Here is a 14967-nt window from a genome sequence, read left to right as displayed (position 1 = left end):
TGATTCCCTAATTTGTAAAAGAAGATTAATAATACCTGCCTTGAGGAGTTTTGTGAGGATTAAATAAAATAATTCATACATTTAAACTTTCTTTAAAATATTAACTTTGCACTGTGGTAACCTAAATGGGAGGGAAGTCCAAAAGGGAGGGGATATCTGTATGTGTACGGCTGATTCATTTTGTTGTGCAGTGGAGGCTAACACAACATTGTAAGGCAACCATACTCCAATAAAAATTAATTAAAAAATAATAATTACAATAAAATAAAATATTAACTTTGATCACCATGAAAGTAGAGGGAAGAACATTGAGAAGTTATGGCAAAACCTTTTTACTTTTCTAGGACCCCTGTATTGAAGACCAAAAGACACTATCAAATACGGCTTTGAGCAAAACAATAAAATATGTTGGTCATGTCTCTTTCTCCTTTGTCCTCCACCTCCTCCCCCTCCCTTTCTCTTCTTCTTCCCTTCTCCCTCCTCCTAGCTGTTATTGTTGCAGGATGTCTCTTTCTTCTTGAGGACAAGATCCATTTCTTTTCCTCTGCTTTCATATTACTTAATATGTTATTCTTATATTAGGTTCTCCATGAATATCTATTGAGGTAATAATAAGTACTCATATACTGTTTTATAGATGATAATGCATTTTCAGATACATTATCTCATTCTGACCCTCAAAATTCCCCAGGGAAGTAGGATGGCATATAATATTATATCCTCACTATCAGAGGAGGAAACTAAGGCTCAGAGAGGTTAAAAACTAGCAGAGATAACAACCTAGCTCTGCTTCAAATGCCAACTCAGAGTGCCTTTCCCCTTGGCACACAGCCTACCAACATTCTTGACAGAATTCAGGTGGATACTTCAGTCTCCAGTTAGTACCAATGTATAAAATCTTTGCAGGATAAAAGACTGAACTTTATTTTTAGAAAACTAACAGTTGGTGGTATTTTGACGCTTGCACTGCAAAATATGCTTTTACAGGGAAACAAAGGAGATCTGAAATGTTCAGGATATAGTATTAGGACTGTAACTATTTGCAAAATTTGAGATAGATATAACTATTATTCTCCTTCATCCCAAATACAATTCTCAGCAAAATAAGAATTTATACTATAAAGTACTCCACATCAGGTAAAAGTAATTTCTTTCTGGAATATTGTTTCTGATTTAACCAGTATATAAACATTGACTGAGGATCATTTCCCACTTTTGCTTTTCTCTTTTTATCTTATTTTACTTAGAACAGTTTTTTTACCTATTGCAAAGGTGTAATGATTGATAGTACACAGTATATCTATTTTGCATTGTTATCTGTGTAGAAAGTTCAGGGTTTTCATTTTATTTTGGGCTAATCTTCCCCTAACTCTCTCTTGCGGGAGAATTTTTTCCTGTAGATAAAAGAACAAGAAGTGGTTGGGGATCCTTCTTAGATAATCACTTGTATTTCTATTGCTTCATCTTAATTTAGATGTTATCCCATTGGTACTTTTTATGGTTATCACATGACAAAGAGCTTAGCAAATGCACCCTGATATCGGATAAGCAGTACTATGTATTATTCAAAATTAAAGTTGTTGATACTATTACTGTAAGTTCTTATTTTGAAAATTTAATTAGAAGTATTTATTTATAAAAAGGGACTTAATCTAGCTGAATTACAATAATTCTACCTCCTCTAATAAAAGTGAATTGTTGAGGAGATGTAAAAATGGTGATAAATTCTGGGGTAAATTGTTTTAATTCATTTTCATATAAATGAGATTTCATATTTCATAGAGTCTGAGTTTATAACAAGGGTTATAAAATATTTTTTTCTCAAAATCTAGAAATTCTATAAACCTATTGTTAATTTTTATTAGTTTGATACTAAATGCTCCATTAGTTAAAGAATGCTGATAGTTTTCAACTCCATAGAATTATTGGCTGTATTTTAAATGCACTAGATAATGCACCTGTCTTGTTCTAGACATTGATGGCAGTCCCACAATACATTAGCCTGGTGAAATGAAATATTTTTCAAACCAAAATTGAGAGATTAAGAAAGAAAGAACTAATAAAGTTATAGATAGAAATCCCAGAGATAAACCCACACACATATGGTCACCTTATCTTTGAAAAAGGAGGCAAGAATATACAATGGAGAAAAGACAGCCTCTTCAGTAAGTGGTGCTGGGAAAACTGGACAGCTACATGTAAAAGAATGAAATTAGAACACTCCTTAACACTGTACACAAAAATAAACTCAAAATAGATTAGAGACCTAAATGTAAGGCCAGACACTATAAAACTCTTAGAGGAAAACATAGGCAGAACACTCTATGACATACATCACAGCAAGATCTTTTTTGACCAACCTCCTAGAGTAATGGAAATAAAATAAAAAATAAGCACATGGGACCTAAGGAAACTTAAAAGCTTTTGCAGAGCAAAGGAAACCATAAAGAAGACGAAAAGACAACCCTCAAAATGAGAGAAAATATTTGCAAACGAAGCAACTGACAAAGGATTAATCTCCAAAATATACAAGCAGTTCATGTTGCTAAATATCAAAAAAACAAACAACCCAATCCAAAAATGGGCAGAAGACCTAAATAGACATTTCTCCAAAGTAGACATAAGATTGCCAACAAATACATGAAAAGATGCTCAACATCACTAATCATTAGAGAAATGCAAATCAAAATCACAATGAGGTATCACCTCACACCAGTAAGAATGTCCATCATCAAAAAATCTACAAACAATAAAGCTGGAGAGGGTGTGGAGAAAAGGGAGCCCTTCTGCACTGTCAGTGGGAATGTAAATTGATACAGCCCCTAGGGAGAAAAGTATGGAGGTTCCTTAAAAAACTAAAAATAGAACTACCATATGACCCAGCAGTCCCACTACTGGGCATATACCCTGAGAAAACCATAATTCAAAAAGATACATGCACCCCAATGTTCATTGCAGCACTATTTACAATAGCCAGGATATGGAAGCAACCTAAATGTCCATCGACAGATGAATGGATAAAGAAGATGTGGCACATATATACAATGGAATATTACTCAGTCATAAAAAGGAATGAAATTGAGTTATTTGTAATGAGGTGAATGGACCTAGAGTCTGTCATACAGAGTGAAGTAAGTCAGAAAGAGAAAAACAAATACTGTATGCTAATGCACATATATGGAATCTAAAAAAACAGTACTGATGAACCTAGTGGCAGGGCAGGAATAAAGACACAGACGTAGAGAATGGACTTGAGGACATGGGGGTGTGGGAAGGGGAAGATGGGACATAGTGAGAGAGTAGCACTGACATATATACACTACCAAATGTAAAATGGATGGCAAGGGGAAGCTGCTGCATAGCACAGGGAGATCAGCTCAATGCTTTGTGACAACCTGGACGGGTGGGATAGGGAGGGTGGGAGGGAGGCCCCAGAGGGAGGGGATATGAGGATATATGTATGCATATAGCTGATTCACTTTGCTGTACAGCAGAAACTAACACAACATTGTAAAGCAATTATACTCCAATAAAGATATTGATAAATAAATAAATAAACAAAGTTATAAAGCCAACTACTAGAAAAAAACAACTAAAACTGAAGGGAGAGAAAATAAGGAAAAGCGAGAAGTAATTTAAGAGTGCTAAATTTTGTATCTTTCATAATTAGCAACCAATATATATTGTTGAAAGTTGATAAATCAAGAAATGGAAATATCTTTATTTTTATTTTGTACCTTGTAGTACTGTTTAAAAAATTTTAGTCATGTGCATATGTCACTTTTTTTATTAAAAAATTAAAACACAGCAAAGTACTATTTTTTTAATGTGACTTAGCTAGAGCAAGTATTCTGAGCTCTGATTTCCCATCGCTAAACTAATTCAGGAGACAGGGAGGCAGCTTCCCAAGGGATGTGGCTGTACTTTAACTGCTACTCAGAATAAAGGCTTATCTAGGCTGTGGAGTTGTGTTCATTACTCCTCATTGGGAAACTCTTCCTACCTAGGGCATAATGATGGTAAGCAAGGGGAAAAAAAGGGGTGGTTTTCTAGCCCCTGGTCAAGAAGTAGTCCCTTGGAAGAGAAATATTTAACGTGTTTGTGGAGAAATAGGACAAGCAAGGGTTGGATTCACAACAATATATGGTTAGTATTGCTGACTAAATGCTTTAGCTTAGAAAGAAATTAAGTTTTTTTAAAAATTTTATTTTTATTTTATTTTATTTATTTTTGGCTGTGTTGGATCTTCATTGCTGCACGCGGGCTTTCTCTAGTTGTGGTGAGTGGGGGCTACTCTTTGTTGCGGTGCACAGGCTTCTCATTGCAGTGGCTTCTCTTGTTGTGGAGCGCGGGGGCTCTAGGCGCGGGGGCTTCAGTAGTTGCGGCACGTGGGCTCAGTAGTTGTGGTGCACGAGCTTAGTTGCTCCGCGGCATGTGGGATCTTCCTGGGCCAGGGGTCGAACCTGTATCCCTTGCGTTGGCAGGTGGACTCTTAACCACTGCACCACGAGGGAAGTCCCAAGAATGATTATTAAGATTCCCAAAACATCACCCTGTTACTTCACCACCAACCAATCAGAAGAAAGTCCATGAGCTGCAATCCTCACCTCGTATGTTGCCTTTAAAAACACTTCCTTGAAAGCCATTTGGGGGTTCCGGTCTTTTGAGCATTAGCTGCCCTTTCTCCTTGCTTGGCACCCTGCAAACAATGCTGTAATTTCTTTCACCACAACCTGATGTCAGTAGGTTGGTTTTGCTGTGTGGTGGGCCAACAGATCCAAGTTCAGTTCAGTAATATTGAGATTTCTTCAGTTTTTTACTGAATGCCCTTTTCCTGTTCCAGGATCCCGACCAGGATACCAAGGCTGTCTTACTTTTAATGATGTTCATTTTGACCAGTAGATTCAAGTGTTTTCAGGTAGATGGATCCATCATAAAGTTCTCCACTCAACCTTCCTCTTAATGGTTTTAGCATCTATTGGTTATCATGGCCTAGGTCCATTATTTAATTAGGAGCTGCATAATTTAAAATTCTATGATTTCTCCTGTAAGTATTAGCTAGAATTCTCCTATAAAAAAGAACTTTCCATTCTCAGGTACTTGGTTACTTTTGAAATACTGAACAATTTATCTTGCATAGATTTTAATGGTTCTAAATGTTAATGATTCTAATATACCCATGTGATATGTGTGAGAAATTCCAATTACTTTTAACTTTTAAATTATTTGCACAAAAGTACAAAGAAAATGTCTTATACTGCTAGTCAAAAGCTGTGGCTTTCATCTTCCTCTAAGTAATTTCTGCCATTTATGAAGACTGACCAAAAACATGTTGCAAGGATAATTGTTAAGTTGCCTAAAAAAGAAAACGACTATAGTATATTTGTTTTGAGCCAAAAAATTCCAGGCACTTAACTGGTATTAACAATTAGTCCTCACAGATGTTTTAAAACTTAGTTATAATAAATACTATTGTTATTTAATTTGCATGATGTAGTGACAAATACCATAATAGATTATGGCTGAGGAATTGAGACCCAGAGAATTAAAGAAAGTGGCCTAAGGGACTTCAGTACTATAAATACACAGAATTATTAAAGAGAATTAGTAATAAAAATATAAAAGAATATAACCCTTCTACAAAGGTATGGCATGTCACTTGTTTCCCTTCAACCAAATACTGTACAATCTACCTGTGTAGAGCAAACTTAATTTTCTAATAGTAAAATATATTACATAATAGTAGAACCATTGAAAAAGAATACATATCTAGTAATCAATCAAAAAGGGTTTCCAATAAAACAGTGGCCTCTTCATATTCCCCATGTTTCACTATCTACTTTATTTTCCTCACAAATATAGACACCACAATTGTTTAGAAATTAAGAGTGCATGATCCAGGACTTCCCTGGTGGCGCAGTGGTTAAAGATCTGCCAGCCAATACAAGGGACACAGGTTCGATCCCTGGTTCAGGAAGATCCCGCATGCTGCAGAGCAACTAAGCCTGTGAGCCACAACTACTGAGCCCACATGCCACAACTATTGAAGCCCACACGCCTAGAGCCCGTGCTCTGCGACAAGAGAAGTCACCGCAATGAGAAGCCCACGCACCACAATGAAGAGTAGCCCCTACTCACCACAACTAGAGAAAGCCCGCGTGCAGCAACGAAGACCCAACGCAGCCATAAATAAATAAATAAATAAATATTTTTTAAAAAAGAAATTCAGAGGGCATGATCCAAATTTTTAAACACACATGTAAGATGGGGTCCTCGGCTAGTTCTTGAAGGAACTTTCCACATTGTCTACCTCATGAACATATTACTGGAAAATATGTTCCTAAAATTGGGGCATATACTCTATTGAATATACTACACTTACCTGATTCATGCTAATGACCTGTGGAGGTAATAGCTGAGAGCAAGAGAAACTTAGAATGCATAGTGAAGGAGGGAAATGAGGAACACTAGTTGTGACCTGAGATTAACTGCTGTTGTGGGAGACTGTAGCTTGTCCCACTAATCTTCCTTTCCTAGGTTTCCCCTTAGGAAAAGAAGTCCACAGGAACCATGGCAAATCTAATTCCCAAACATACATGAAGAAATGGATTTGTGCAGAACAAGAAGTTTACTGTGGTAGCCACTGAGGTACCACACTCAGATCTCCCTTTAAGAGATTCTGCTGCAGGAGCCTAGCTGATTGACAATTGATACACTTTTGGCTCTCATGCTTTTGGGTCAGGCCATACTTCCCCTAGGCTACTCCCAGCCAATGAGCACAGCAGGGTGTAAGAACCAGTCCATTCCTACACAAAGCAGGATTCCTTTAACTGGCAACTTCAGCTCAGGGGCTTCCCATTGGCCTGGGTGAGATTTTCTCAGAATTGCTCTATGGTTTGAGGCTCTTCCCACACAATCCTTCCTTCCCTCTCTCCTGTCACAGGTGTTAGACCTGCCTCACTCTCCCTATATGCCCCTTCTCCTTTCCCCTTTGTCTTTCATAAGCATTCTCTCCAATGAATCCCTTATACATCAGATTTCATCTTGCTGTCTGCTTCTCCAAGGATTCAAATTGACACATGTTACATAAGAATTTAGCCCCCTGGGTGAAACTCACAACTGTTTATAGCAAGTATAAACAATTTCTTGGAAAACTATATAGACAAATAGATGGCTTAATATTAGAATACATACTTTAACTTAAAAATAATGTTAATGCAAATATACATGTAAATTATTGAATGGTTTTAAGGTCTTAATTAGCAATCGGAATATCTCCTGGGTTTGATCTTACGTGTATCTAGCCATCATTTAAGCACTATTTTCTAGTTTTGGGGTGGTGTGATTATGTATAGCAGAATTCTTCTCCATTCAGAATCAAATTCTACTCTCTCACTTGTTCTTAGCTCTTAAGGGTGGCTATGAGATATTAAGGACCTGTATTTCTACGTGCCGTTAAGTAAGGCATATCAGCAGAAGTAAAAACAGAAAGTAAAAGAAGGAGAGGTCAATCATAGTTCACGGTTTATTCATATTTTATAGTGCAAAGCAAACAAAAATGGAAACAGCAAACCCTGGGCATCCTCAAAGCCAACTGATACTGGACCTAATTCACCTACCTTGTGTCTCAAATACCATTCTATACCATGCTGGGAAAGCTGTGGATTCCTTGAGGGTATTTGTCTTGATTTCCTAAAAGAAAAAATAAAGTCATGGTCACTTGGCTTTTTTTTCCTCATCATGTGACAAAATCATATAATATCCATATCCATGAAGAAAAATGAAGGGAAGTTTGATTTGGGGAAAAAGGAACAGTATCATACTTCCTTGGCTTATTTCTAAACCCCTCACCTTGGAAAATACCCAGCACTTAATAAAAAAACTTTAGGACTTCCCTGGTGGTCCAGTGGTTAAGAATATGCCTGCCAATGCAGGGGACACGGGTTCGATCCCTGGTCCGGGAAGATCCCACATGCCACGGAGCAACTAAGCCCATCGCCACAACTACTCAGCCCATGCTCTAGAGCCTGCAAGCCACAGCTACTGAGCCCGCGCGCCACAATTAGTGAAGCCTGCGCACTCTGGGGCCCGGGTGCCGCAACTACTGAGCCCACATGCTGCAACTACTAAAGCCCGCATGCCTAGAGCCCATGTTCCACAAACAAGAGAAGCCACCACAATGAGAAGCCCACGCACCGTGACGAAGTGTAGCCCTGGCTCACCGCAACTAGAGAAAGCCCGCGCACAGCAACAAAGACCCAGTGCAGCCAACAACAACAACAACAAAAAACCTGTATACTAAATTTTTGACAATCAATGTCAAACATCAAAATGATATTGAAGTTTTGAAATATCAAAAATGATACTTTTGTATTGTAGCAAAATAGCTCCCTTTACTCCAGAGTGAATGTGAATTGTGACTCCAGGTTGATAGAGAAGTAAATGTGACAAAAAATGTAAATATTAGATCTTCATTATTTTAAATGTTTTAAGGGATAAAAATTAGGGACTCTCCAGAGATAATGCTGCTTGGGGTGTGTGTGCAGTGTTTATTTTATATTATCTAATGAATGTACTTAAGTGCAAATACTTGTGAAGGACATCTATTCATTCAATTAATATTTACCAATTTCCCACAATGTGCTAGGTACTATTTTAGGTTTTAGGATATCTGGAGAGACTTGAAAGGGGAGATGACTTCCTGTTTGGCCCAAGAGACACCTTTAGCTCAGCTATTCTTAGAAAGTGATAGCCTACTGATTTTGTCTCTTGATGAGGATTTCATGTGTTATTAAATCCTGGATTATGTTGTTTCTTTCAGTTCTCTTTCTGTACTATTGTGCAAATTATGTCTAATAAATAGAATCTAGACACAAATCTGCTGAGTGTTTTTTGAAAAGAGATGCCACATCTGAAGAAATTCTAGAGAGAACAGAGAAAACAGACAAGAGGAAATTATCAAAGAAACAAATCAAAGTTTATTAGAACTAAAGGACTCAAGTCTCCTGATAAAGGACCTACTGAGTGGCCAGCAGATTAAATAAGAAAAAGGCCCACAACATGGCATATCATGCACTGGGGAAAAAAGGAGAAGACCTAAGAACTTTCAGAGAGAAAAAACATGTGAAAGATCAAGAACTAAAATTTCATCTCACTTCTTGAGACCAACACTGGAAGCTAGAAGAGAGTGGTATAATGTCTCAAAAATCTTCAAGGAAAATTGTTTCTAATTTAGAGTTCTATACCTAGTCATGCTATCAATTAAGCTTACAGCCAGATGAAAGACAATTCCTGACATATAAAATCTCAGAATCTTTGCATTCTTTCTTAGAAAGCTACCACCAAAAAGAAAGAATAAACTAAGAAAAAGGAAATGCTCATGAAAAAGAGGGAGAAAAGCAATAAAGAAGACAAGGGTCTAGGTACTAGGAGATCTACCATAGGAGAGAGGTGAAGGGGATTCTCAAATTGATAATGAAGGCAAGTTCATGAATAACAGATGTACAGGAGGCCAACAAAACAAAAGGTAAAGACAGGGGGTTCCAAGAGGCACAAAAATAGCTTTTCTGATGAGTTGGAACATATAAAGAAAAAAGATATTAATTCACAATAAATATTTATTGAATATTCACCTTGACGCACAAACACTATCCTCATGGAGCTTTCATTCTAGCACAGAGAGTAAGATAATAAATATAATAAAGAAATAAATTCTATATTAGAAGGCAGTAAATGTTATTAAAAAAGAAAAAGTAAAGCAGGGTAAGGAAGATTAAAATTGCTCTAGGTGGGGAGGCGGGTAGGGTGTATATGACAATTTAAAATACGATGGTGAGGATAAACCTCACTGTAAAGTGACGCTTCAGGTAAGACCCAAGAATTGGACTGGAAAGGATTGGAATTAGGGAATTAGTCATGTGGCTATCTGGCAGAAGAACCTTCTAGGCAGAGGGAACTGCCAGCGGAGGTGAAGAAACATGAGGGGGAGAGATGCCAGAGCAGTAGTAGAAAATGAGGTCAGAGAGGTACGTGGTGGGGGATGTGTCATGCATGGCCTTGCAGATCACTGAAGAAACTGGCTTTTCTCTGAGGGAAATGGAGAGCCATTGTAGAAGTGAAATGATTGGCTTACATTTTAAAAGGATCACTCTGGCTGCTTTGGGAGAATAGACTATAGGCAGATAAGGGTGGAAACAGGGAGATACAGTAAGTCCCCTACATACGAATGAGTTCCGTTCCAAGAGCAAGTTCACAAGTCCAATTTGTTCATAAGTCCAACAAAGTTAGCCTAGGTACCCAACAAACACAATCAGCTATGTAGTACTGTACAGTAATAGGTTTATAATACTTTTCACACAAATAATACATAAAAAAACAAGCACAAAAAATAAAGAAAACATTTTTAATCTTACAGTACAGTGCATTGAAAAGTACAGCAGTACAGTACAACAGCTGGCATACAGGGGCTGGCATCAAGTGAACAGGCAAGAAGAGTTACTGACTGGAGGAGGGAGAGGAGGTGGGAGATGGCAGAGCTGAGGGATCGTCAGCAACAGGAGACAGAGGGCAAGCTGCAATTTCACTCATGCCTGACGTTGACGGCACAGGTTCTGGTTCCTTGCTGGATTCAATTCTATCTAACCTCTTGAATAAATGTTCGCATGTTCACACCTTTGAAAGTTCACAGCTTGAAGGCTCGTATGTAGGGGACTTACTATAATAAGGAGGCAATTGGATTGCCTAGTAATTGCCTAATAAAGAAGCAATTATCCCAATATTTCAGGCAAGAGATGTTGGTAGCACACACTACAGTGGTACATCGTGGAAGGGATGAAAGAGGAATCAGCCATTTCTTCAAGAAGCTTTGATTCCTTTTCATGGGGAAAGGCATTTAGAAATCAAGGTCTGTGTAGGGAGTCTTTAATTTTGAAGTTATTTTCAATCATAAGGTCAAGAGGAATATATATCAATTTTTATAAATCATCATATTTACAGCTGATTTAGCTATTTCCTTTTTTTTTCTTTGTGGTAGGAAGGAAGGAAACATTAAGCTTATTTTTAAATTTTTTCATATTTACTTGAATATAATTCTGGCTACAATATTAGCAAAGAACACAGATTGCAATAGCAACTATGGATCATAAGTCTCTCAATAGTTGCTTGAATATAATATATCCTCAAAAGAAATTTGTGATGGAAGATTGCGTAGGTTTTGAAATACTATAAGCTAATCTGTGGAATCCTGAAGATAAGTGTAATGAAACATGGGACATCTCACTGAATTCATTTTAAAGAAATTAAAGAAATTGAATCAAAGCTCTATAAAATAACATTTTTTGTCATCAGATTCTTGTTGCAAAAGATGTTTTGCTTCTTGTGCTGCAAACTGCTGTGGTAACATCTCACATTATTTTTATGTGATAAAGGCATATGAACTATAAAATGTTTGAAATAAGTACATCAATTTCTATTTTAACTGAATGCAATTAAATATGTACTCTGTCTCTTGATAACACAGGTCTTTGAACAATGATATACTTTTGAAATACTGAAGATGAAATAAAGAGATCACATTTTATGTGTGACAGTACTAGGGACAAAGACCAAGTCCCTTTCTCTGTTGCATGTACTTTGTATTCATTCCCAAACCCATCACTATATGGGAATACTCGGGTCACTTTTTAAAAATCCAAATTCCTGAGCATCACCCTGGTGCCCTTAAACATCATATTTCTTACTCTAGGAATATGTATCTTTAAAATCTCCCCAGATAGTTCTGAGACAGTTGATCATAAAGCTGATTTGGGAACTATTGAACGTGGCAGAAAATACATTTATACCAGGGTGTAAGTCTCATTATATATACATAAGTTGCCTGAGGGCAGGAACTGTGCTTATAAATTTTTATAAGCCCAGCACCTATTATGAGCCTTGAATATAGTAGACATTCAATATATGCTTAAGAAAATAATTTTAACTTCAAATTTTATTTGAGTCAATATTAGTTTGTGCAGGGGATATAAACCCACTTTAGTGATATTATATATTCATGTGACAGGAACCTCCTTGCATAGCAAGCTGAAAGACAGTATTGGTGGACTGGTTTCTAATGCAGAATGTAGTTGTGTTCAGTTATGATCCTAAATTCTGCTAACTTACTCTATGCTCCTGATAAATGAAGAAAGAATACTCCCATTTACAAGATTGGTTTATTCTGTAAATTATCTCTGTCTTGTTCCTCTTTCCACTAAATGTTCCACTTGATGACAAATGGTTTAAAAAAAAAAGTAGCTAACATTTGTATGGTTTAAAACAGAGGTTCTCAAAGTATGGTCCATGGATTCCAGGGGTTCCCTGAAATCCTTTCTAGTGATCTATAAGGTCAAGACTTTTTTCCTAATAATAAGCTGTTATTTGCCTTTATCACTATCATTCTCTGAGTGTACAGTGGAGTTTTCCAGAGGCTACTTGATGAGTGATATTGAAGCAGATTAATGAAGAAAAATATGAGAATCATCTGTCTTCTATAAGCTAGACATTAAGAAATTAATAAGAATGTAAAACCATGCTGCACTTATATTTTTGAAAATATATAGTTATTATTAAAAATATGTTGTTTATGTTAACATATAATGCGCTTATTTTTAATGACTAAAAAAATTAAAAATTCCCAGTTTTAATTTCTAAAACATGATAAGTATTGATAGTTATACATACATAAACAAAAATTGTTTGGGGTCCTTAATAATTTTTAAGAGTGTAAAGGGCTCCTGAGACCAAAGAGTTTGAGACCAGTGATTTATGTTTTTACAGGTTACTTAACAATTAGCTGAACTGGTTATTTAGTTTTATACAAATTTTGACCGAAATCAGTATTGAATTTCACCAAGTATTAAAAATTGATCTTTGTTCAACATTTATGTATTGATAACTTTCTTTTTCTTATTCTGAGACACACTTGACTCAGCTACGAGTTAAGATTCCAGGAGCCCCGAGAGTTCTGGAGAGTAATCTATGAACCAACTTGAAATTCCCATGATCAGCGTGAATGGACATGCTGCCCGAGAAGGATACCACGCTAAGTGCCTACTAGTAAACCTGGAAGGATGTCTTTATCAGATTTATCATTTAACAGAGAACAGGCTCTAAATGGAAAGTAACACAGAAAAGGCACATTTTGATAGCTGAGAAGCAAATCAGCAGATTCCTAACTCCTGTGGCAAGTAGATCCAGAGGACAGCAGATTGAAGAAAACTGCTTAAGATGTCCTTGGTGACCTTTCGATTAGGTCTGTGCCAGCTCCAGCATTTTCTGAGTCACTTAGGGGTCTTCGCCTGCTTCCCTACCTGCAATGGAATAAAAGTTTCCATCGACAGGGTGGTTGTAAAGAAACATTGGGTTGCCTGTAAAGTGCTAGCAGCAGTGCCATGAACACAATAATTTGTCGTTCTTAGGGTAGTGGGGAGGGATGGTCCTCTGAGAAGAAATGGAGAATAGTTGTTCTGCTTACTTCACAACTTAACCCAGTGATAGTTCTGTCTGCCTCCTTTTGTTTCCATGGTTGCAGCTTTTCTACAGCTCTAAGTAAATTCTTGAAGAAATTTTTATTTGAAAGTTCTGTCATATCATAATCAAAATACTGTCATTCTATTTCCACAGCAGAAAAGAGGACCCCTCTGGAGCCTTAGTTCGGATAGCAACATCAGAGAAAAACACGCTACTAACAGCTTACTGACTAAACTCTCCAATAACATTAGTTTGCAAAGAGAACATTTGAGAAACCTCACAGTAGAGGAAGCGGTGAGGCGGTTTCTAAATTGAAAAAAGCTTCAAGGTCGAGAAATAGACAAATTTTGTCAGACGCCTAAATCTCATAGATGCAGTTCGAAAAGAACAATTCCCAACTCACTGTGGTCCAATTTCCTTTTCACTGACTCCTTTTTGCTTAGCCAACACGTAAAAGGGTACCAACAAGGTGGCAGCACGCACAATAAATCTCTTTAAAAGACTCCTGTACCCCTTGTGTGGGGGGGCGGGGAGGGAGGAACGCCAGAGAAAAAGCCAGACATCTTCCGGGTACTCGCTCACCTTCCCGCCTAAACACTGAGTGGGCGGGGCCCGAGGCCGGGGCGGGGCCCGAGGCCGGGGAGGGGCCGGTTGCTTCCCTGGGCTCTCCCCACTCCTTTTCCTCCGTGCCCCTCCCACACGCGTTTCACCACGATCCCGACAGGCTCAGCGGCTAGGAGAGTCACGTGAGGGTGGGCGGTGGAGGTGGAGCTTGGCCTCGCCTGTTTCTTCGTCTCTATGGTTTTCAGAGGTGGGCGGCTTTGACGGAGAAGCAGCTGGAGTTCCAGCGTGGACGGGTAAGTCCTGGACTCTGAAGGGTATAAGGAGACAGCCTTTTAGGAAAGACGAAAGGACTTGACCTGCGGGGCCGGCTGTTTCCGGCTGTTTGTCTGCTCTGGGGTCAGGCGACTTCTCTGGTCGAGCGGGATAGCTGTCTCTCCCTGATGTGCTCAGTTTAGGGGTTTGAGAGCAGTCCTTAGTCCTGCCTTCTTCCCTTCCTCGGCTTTACCTTCACCTCACCCAATCCCTTCTCCCTGTCCCAGGAGAACTTCTACTACCGAGTTCCCAACCGCAGGGTTCACTTGAGCGCCGACGTCCCTCTTCTCACGGGTGACCAGGGACACATCCTTGGGATTTGTGGATGTGGTTGGAAGTGGGTGCGGAGTTTACAGTTAGATCTCTGATGGGGGAAGTATTAATCTTTGAAACGAAGAAAGAAGTGGAAAAATCACTGGGACCTGAAGGAACATAACAAAGTGCAGGCTTCTTGGACTGTTCAGTTTTTATCTTTCCCAGTGCCGTAACCAGTTTTCATTCTCTGTCAAGTTTCCTTCTCACCATACTATCCTGGCCCACAATACGATGCTTTGAGAATGAGCCGGGCGTTATTGACTCAGTGTG

The 14967-nt window shown here is 38.2% G+C and overlaps 1 protein-coding gene across 1 annotated transcript in view; it reads left to right on the top strand.

Annotated features, from left to right (window-relative positions):
* Positions 1-14248: 14248 nt before the first annotated feature.
* Positions 14249-14967, top strand: part of MICU1 (mitochondrial calcium uptake 1) — a 224210-nt gene continuing 223491 nt past the window's right edge. Inside the window, exon 1 of the mRNA XM_068547778.1 lies at positions 14249-14363. The gene's annotated coding sequence lies outside the window, so the exon portion shown is untranslated. The remainder of the gene's footprint in view (positions 14364-14967) is intronic.

Source organism: Eschrichtius robustus, chromosome 7, assembly GCF_028021215.1.
Source record: "Eschrichtius robustus isolate mEscRob2 chromosome 7, mEscRob2.pri, whole genome shotgun sequence".
Classification (NCBI taxonomy): domain Eukaryota; kingdom Metazoa; phylum Chordata; class Mammalia; order Artiodactyla; family Eschrichtiidae; genus Eschrichtius; species Eschrichtius robustus.
The sequence above is the reverse complement of the archived record's forward strand: the minus strand, read 5'-3'. Positions and strand labels throughout refer to the sequence as shown.